This window comes from Muntiacus reevesi, chromosome 1, assembly GCF_963930625.1.
Source record: "Muntiacus reevesi chromosome 1, mMunRee1.1, whole genome shotgun sequence".
NCBI lineage: Eukaryota > Metazoa > Chordata > Mammalia > Artiodactyla > Cervidae > Muntiacus > Muntiacus reevesi.
In genome coordinates this window covers 222,377,156-222,385,224 of record NC_089249.1, presented here as the reverse complement: position 1 = coordinate 222,385,224, position 8,069 = coordinate 222,377,156, and positions in this window count along the sequence as shown.

Genomic DNA, 8,069 nt, shown 5'->3' with positions numbered 1-8,069 from the left:
CAGAGAGAAAACAGAAACAGATCTACATGTACTTCAGAAGCTGGAGTTATCAATGTTCCTTGACATGATAAAGGCCATATATGACCAAGTCCAGAGCTCATACCATACTCAGTGGTGAGAAGCTGAGAGCATTTCCTCTAAGATCAGGACTAAGACAAGGATTCCCACTCTTGCCCACTCTTATTCAACAAGGTTTTGGAAGTCCTAGCCACAGCAATCAGAGAAGAAGAAATGAAAGGGATCCATACTGGAAAAGATGAAGTAAAACTGTCACTATTTGCAATAACAAGCACTATACATACATTACCAGAAAACTACTAGAGCTCATGAATGAATTTGGTAAAGTTGCGGGATACAAAATTAACATACAGAAAGCTGTTGCATTTCTGTAACAATGAAATATCAGAAATTAAGGAAACAATCCCATTTATCACTGCACCAAAGACAAAATACCTAGGAATAAACCTACCTAAGGAAGCAAAGACCTGTAGGCCAAAAACAACGAGATCCTGATAAAAGAAAATGAACACAGAAACATATGCAAAAACATAGCATGTTCTTGGACTGGAAGAATCAACAGTTGAAACGTCCATACTACCCAGGGCAACCTACAGATTCAGTCCAATCTCTTATCAAATAACCAATTGCATTTTTCATAGATCCAGGACAAAAAATTTTAAAATTTATATGGCAACACAATCCTGAATAGCCAAAACAATCTTGAGAAAAAAGAACAGTAGAAGTTAGAACACACTCATAACTTTACACACTACTACAGAATACAGTCATCAAAACAATGTAATACTAACACAAAAGGACATGGAGGAATAGAACAGGCTAGAAAGACCAGAGAGAAACCCATGCACTTACTGTCAATGAATCTATGAAGCAAACGGACTTCCTTGGCAGTCCAGTGGTTAAGACTCTGCAATTCCACTGCAGAGGGTATGGATTCAGTCCCTGGTTGGGGAACTAAGATCCTGGGTGCCATGTAGTGAGACTAAAAAATAAAATATATTATGCTTTCCAGGTGGCTCTAGTGGTAAAGAACCTGCCTGCCAATGCAAGAGACTTAAAGAGACAGGTTCAGTCCCTGGGTCAGGAAGATCCACTGGAGGAAGGCATGGCAACTCACTACACTCTTCTTGCCTGGAGAACCCCATGGGCAGAGGAGCCTGGTGGGATACAGTTCATAGGTTGCAAAGAGTCAGATGTGACTGAAGTGACGTAGCATGGATGCATATATATATGTATATATACATATATATATATATATATATATGAGGCAAGGATATACAATGGAGAAAAGACAGTCTGTTCACTAACTGGTGATGCAAAGACCTGACAGCTAAATTTAAAAGAATGAAATTAGAACTTTCTCTAACATCATATACAAAATAAATTCAAAATGGATTAAAGACCTAAATGTAAGACTGGATACTATAAAACCCCTAGAGGAAAACATAGGCATAACACTCTTTGACATAAATTGCAGCAATAGCTCTTTTGGCTCCCCCTCTTGGAGTAATAGAAACAAAAGCAAAAATAAAGAGATGGAAACTAAACTTAAAAGGTTTAGAAAGAAAGTTAGTCACTCTGTCATGTCCGCCTCTTTGCGACCCCATAGTCTGTCATCTAGTCAAGGCTGTGGTTTTTCCAGTAGTCATGTATGGATGTGAGAGTTGGACTATAAAGAAAGCTGAGCGCCAAAGAATTGATGCTTTTGAACTGTGGTGTTGGAGAAGACTCTTGAGAGTCCCTTGGACTGCAGGGAGATCCAACCAGTTCATCCTAAAGGAAATCAGTCCTGAATATTCATTGGAAGGACTGATGCTGAAGCTGAAACCCAATACTTTGGACACCTGATGCAAAGTACTGACTCATTTGAAAAGACCCTGATGGTGGGGAAGATTGAAGGCAAGAGGAGAAGGGGCCGACAGAGGATGAGATGGTTGGATGGCATCACCAACTCAATGGACATGAGTTTGAGTAAACTCTGGGAATTGTTGATAGACAGGGAGGCCTGGAGTGCTGCAGTCCATGGGGTCTCAGAGAGTCAGACACGACTGAACTGAACTGAAGTCTGTAGCCCACCAGGCTCTTCTATCCATGGAATTCTCCAGGCAAGAATGCTGGAGTAGGTTGCCATTTCATTCTCCAGGTTAAAAGCTTTAATACAGCAAAAGAAACCTTGAACAAAATGAATAGGCTGTCTAGCCTATGGATTGAGAGAAAACATTTGCAAACAATGTGACATATAAGGGATTAATTTCCAAAATATGCAAACAGCTCATACAACTCAGTATAAAAAGAAAAAAGGGCCAATCAAAAAATGGGCAGAAGATTTAAATAGACATTTCTCCAAAGAAGACATACAGATGGCAAAAGGTACATGAAAAGATGCTCAACATCACTAGTTATTAATACTAGGGAAATGAAGATCAAAACTATGAGGTATCACATCTCTGATCAGAATGGCCATCATCAAAAAGTCTATAAACAATAAATGCTGGAGAGGGTGTGGAGAGAAGGGAACCCTCCTACACTGTTGGTGGGAATGTAAACTGATGCAACCACTATGGAGAACAATATGGAGGGTCTTCTGAAAACTAAAAGTAGACAATCCCACTCTTGGTCATCTATCCAGATAAATCCATGCACCCCTATGTTCATAGCAGCACCATTCACAATAGCCAAGGCGTGGAAGCAGCCTGAGTGTCTATCAACAGGTGAACTCTCAAAGAAAATGTGGTGCATGTATACAATGGACTATCACTCAGCCATAAGAAGAATGAAATAATGTCACTTGCAGCAACAAGGATGGACCTAGAGATTATCATACTAAGTGAAGTAAGAAAGAGGAAGACAAATATCATTTCACTTATATGTGAAATCTAAAAAATAATACAAATGAGCATATTTACAAAACAGAAACAGACTCACAGATGTAGAGAACAAACAGTCACCAAGGGTAAGGATGAGGGGGAGGGATAAATTGGGAGTATGGGATTACCTACTTAAAACACAGGAAACTATCTAGTATCTGTAATAACCTATAATAGGATAATCTGAAAAAGAACATAAATGTAACTGAATCATTTTGCTGTACATCTAAAACTAACAACACTGTAAGTCAACTGTACTTCAAGAATAATTTATCTCCTGTAAAGCATGTTGTCTGGCTAAAGAGGAATCACACTGGAATCAATCACAGGATAAAAACAAGAAATCCCCAGATGTTTGTTAACCAACTCCTTGACATAAACATTGGCTGAAACAGAAACTATATGGAAATAAGGAACTATTTTGAACTGAATGATATTGTGATTATAACATACCACAATTTGAAGATCCCACTAAAGCAGAGTTGACATTTATACTTTATGCACAGACTGGAAAAGAAGGTTTATTTTTATTATTGTTGTTGTTCGGTTACACTGTGTTACTTATAGTATCTCAGTTCCCTGACCAGGGACTGAAACCAGGCCCTTGTAGTGAAAGTGCTGAGTCCTGACCACTGCACCAACTGGGAACTCCCAAGAATAAAAGTTTAAAACCCATGGCCTAAGCTTTCCTCTTAAGCCACTGGAGAGTTAACAGCAAGTTCAACTCAAAACAGGAGAAATAACAAAATGAGACCGAAAATGAAGCAGAAAATGAATGAAATACAAACCATCAGTTGGTTCTTTGACAAAACCACAGCAAAATGTTTCTTTTTGTTCATTTGTTTTTAAAGAGAGACAACACATGACTAATATCAAAAGTGAGAAAGGGCCACCACGGCAGATCCTGTAGACATTTAGTAGATGGTAGAAGGGGTTCAATTTCTGGACAGGATATAAACTGATGTGGCAGACCACAGCTTTAGCTGGTTATAAAGGAACTAGAAAAAAACAAATTCACTACAGGAGTCATATATACGTACAGCCACAATGGAAAACAGCATAGAGGTTCCTCAAAAAATTTGAAACAGAATTACATACTTTGGCAACCTGATGTGAAGAACTGACTCATTGGAAAAGACCCTGATGCTGGGAAGATTGAGGGCAAGAGGAGAAGGGGGCGACAGAGGATGAGATGGTTAGATGGCATAACCGACTCAGTGGACATGAATTTGAGCAAACTCTGGGAGATAGTGAAGGACAGGGGAGCCTGGTGTGCTGCAGTCCATGGGGTTGCAAAGAGTTGGCAATGACTTAAGTGACTAAACAACACCAACCAGCAATCCCAATCCTGGGTATTTATCCAAAGGAAATAAAATCAGTTGTATTAAAGAGACACTTGCACCCAGTGTTCACTGCAGCACTATTTACAACAGCCAAGACCTGGAAACAACCTCAGAAACAAAGAAAATATGATATATATATTGCAGATATATTATAATCATAACATTATTTAGTTAGAAATTATTCCTAATTTGCATACAGTAGAAATACACACATACACATTATTCAGCCTTTAAAAGAAGGAAGTCTTTGAAATTTGCAACAACTTGGATGAACTTGGATGACACTGAGTGAAGTAAGACACAGAAAGATTAACTACTGTCTGATCTTGCTTCTGTGTGGGACATAATATTAAAGGTGAAATCACAGAGGCAGTGTGTAAAACAGTGATTGCCAAGGGCTGGGGCTATGGAAAAGGGAGATGCTGGTCAAAGGACACAAACTCTCAGTCATAAAATGAGTAAGTTCCAGGGATCTAAAGTACAGCATGGTGACTGCCGATGATGATACTGTATTTTACACTTGAAATTGGCCCAGAAAGTAGATCTCTCATCACACACACAAAAAAATAACCATGTGCGGTGATGGATGTGGTAATTACCTTGACTGTATGCGTCTGTATATTAGATCATTGCATTGTATACCCTACATTATAATATATATAATTTAAAATATATTGATGAAACATGAATGCTAAGAAATTGAGAGGGACTAGATTCCAGTGAGGAAAGAGCCCCTTCCAGGTGAGTGGCCCCCAGCAGTCTTGGAGGAACTGGGCGCTGCTGGGGCCACGTGGGCTTGCCGGACAGCCTGGACCCCAGAGGAGCTAGAAGCACTGCCTAGGTTGTCTCCTATGGGACCTTGCCTTGTGCTGGGTGGGGAGTGTGTGGGCTGAAGAGGAAGAGTGAAAAAAATGTTATTTTCCTGCTGTAACGCCGGAGTCGCAGGTCAAGATGTAAGTGAACGTCAGGACACCTGGACTAGAAGGAGGCTGACACGGGGAAGTGCAGCCCAGTCAGCTCAGCTCCCGTAAAGGACCCGCCCCCCAGCTGCTCTCTGGTGCAGCTCTATCTGGCGGATCATCCTCTCACAGTGCTTGGGATGTGATGAAAATTTTGATACACACGAAGCAGGAAAATGTTACCTGAAATGAAGAAGGAACAACAGCTGGTAGGAGCAGACCTACAGGGGACCCAGATGTTGAAGTTAGTTGTCAGTGATTTTAAAAATTACTGTAATAAATCTGTTAAAGAATATAGAGGAAAACAGGGCAGGAAGTTGAAAAGATGGAGGATTTCAACAAAGAAATGGAAACTCTACAAAGAAACAAAAGGAAGTTCTGGGACTAGAAAATACTTAAACAAGATTTAGAGGATGTGGGCAGCTTACAGGCAGACACACCAGAAGGGGGATGGATGTCTCTGAAGACAGGTCGAAATGAAGCCCAGAGGGAAAAATCAGAGGAAATGTGGGGTGTGAGAGACCTGTGGGATCACATGAAAGTCCTACATACAGGCAACTGGATTCCTGGGGGAAAAAATAGAAAACATGAGCAAAACAAATATCTGGAGAAATAATCACAGGAAATTTCCCCAAACTGATGAAAAATATCAACCCAAAGATCTAAGCTCACCAAATGGTCAGAAGGATAAATAGAAAACTTGTCATACAGCTCAGTAAAAAACACACAACCCAGTCAAAAAACGGGCAGGAAAAAAAGAAGACCTGAGACATTTCTCCAAAGACAACATACGGATGGCCAACAGGCACATGAAAAGATGCTCAACGTTCCCAAGTATTAGAGAAACACAAATCAGAACTACAATGAGGTACCAGCTCATACTAGTCAGGATAACCATCGTGAAAATGTCCGCAAATAACAAATGATGGTAAGGGTATGGGAACCCTCCTACACTGTTTCTGGGAATGCAAACTGGTGCAGCCACTGTGGAGAACAGTGTGAAAGCTCCTTAAAAAAAGAACTTTCAAAAAAAAAAAGAACTTTCCTGTCTGTCTAGTGGTTGGGAATCTACACACCAGTGCAGGGGACACTGGTTCGATCCCTGGTCTGGGAGGATCCCACATGCCAAGGGGCAGCTAAGCCCAAGCACCACAAGTACCGAGTTCAAGCTCTACAACAAGAGAAGCCACCACACCACAACCAGAGGGCAGCTCCCACTCCCACAACTAGAGAAAGCGTGCACAGCCCAATACATAATTAATTTTTAAAAACTAAAACAAGAGCTGCCGTTAGATCTAGCAATTCCACTGCTGGGCATACATCCAGACAAAACTCCAATTTGAAACGATCATGTACCCCAGTGATCACAGCAGCACCATTCATAATAGCCAAGGCATGGAAGCAACCTGAATGTCCACGGAGAGAGCAACGGATAAGTAAGATGTGGTACAATCGGCTATGCTCGAATACAAAAAAGTTTTTGGTGTTAAAAAAATGAAGATGCTATAAAAATAAAGATATGGTACATACATACAGTGGAATACTACTCAGCCATGTAAAGGAATGAAATAATGCCATTTGCAGCAATATGGGTAGACCTAGAGATTATCATAATAATCGAAGTAAGTCAGAGAAAGACAAATACCATAAGATATCACATATACGTGGAATCTAAAATATGACACTGATGAACTTATTTACAAAACAGAAATAGACTCAAAACAAATTATGGTCATCAAAGGGGACAGAGACTGATGGAGAAATAAATTAGCAATTTAGGATTAACAGATACATATTGGTATATATGAAACAGATAACAAGGACCTACAGTATAACACAGCCAACTATATTTAATATCTTGTAATAAACTATAATGGAAAAGAATCTGAAAAAGAATACTTACATTTATATACACACACACGTAACTGAATCACTTTGCTGTACATCTGAAACTAACACTAAATCAACTATTCTTTAATAAAAAAACAACAAACCACACATCTGAATCAAATAAATTTAAAACTAAGATAAAACGCACACAGGACAAGAAAGGACACATTCCTTTGAAGGAGACAGTGCCCACTCAACTCTCACTGGGAACGATGGAGCAGTGTCTTCAAACGCTGAGGCAACAAAGTCACACCCAAGCCACCTGCCGACCCAAAGTTCCATTCCCACCAAAAATACCTTCTGCTGATGCAGGTGAAATAAAGGTATTTTCAGGCCACCAAAAGGTGGGAGAATTTGCTGCCAATGAACTCACACCATGGACATTTAATAGGAAGCTTTTCAGGGTCTCAGAGAGAACCTCTGGTAGATCTGCAGGAAGTCTGACCATGTGGGCAAAACTCTTTAAAAAATGTGACTGAAAGATTTGACCATATAAAGTAAATATGACTACAGGGGAATCATCATGGGCTTATATGTCAGAAGTACAATAAATGGTAAAAAAAAAAACAGCACAAAGCGGGTCTAAGTGGGAATGGGCCAACAGCATACAGGTGGGCCTCTGTTCTGCACTTGTTTCCTGTTTGACAAAACTGCCCTGTGAACCAACGCCCCTAGGGCTCCCCTCACCACAGGGCTGGGTTGGCCTCCTCTGCCTGCCTTCCCGACAGCACCATTTCCACTTCCCCATGACACAGAGATGGCCTTCATCACCCCACTCCCCCATGCCCGGTCGGGCAGCGCTGACCTTTCTCAGATCTTCCTTGGACCCTCACACACCTTAAGAGTTTACTCTTCGTTTCTAAATAAAAATTTCACTTATTTTTACCTTTGCTTCTCAAATCTGATTGGCTGGTTCTGAGTCCAGTTTTTGTGTCTGTCCTTCGTGTTTGAATTTCTGATCCTAGGTGGTTTCACATCTTCCACTGCTGGGA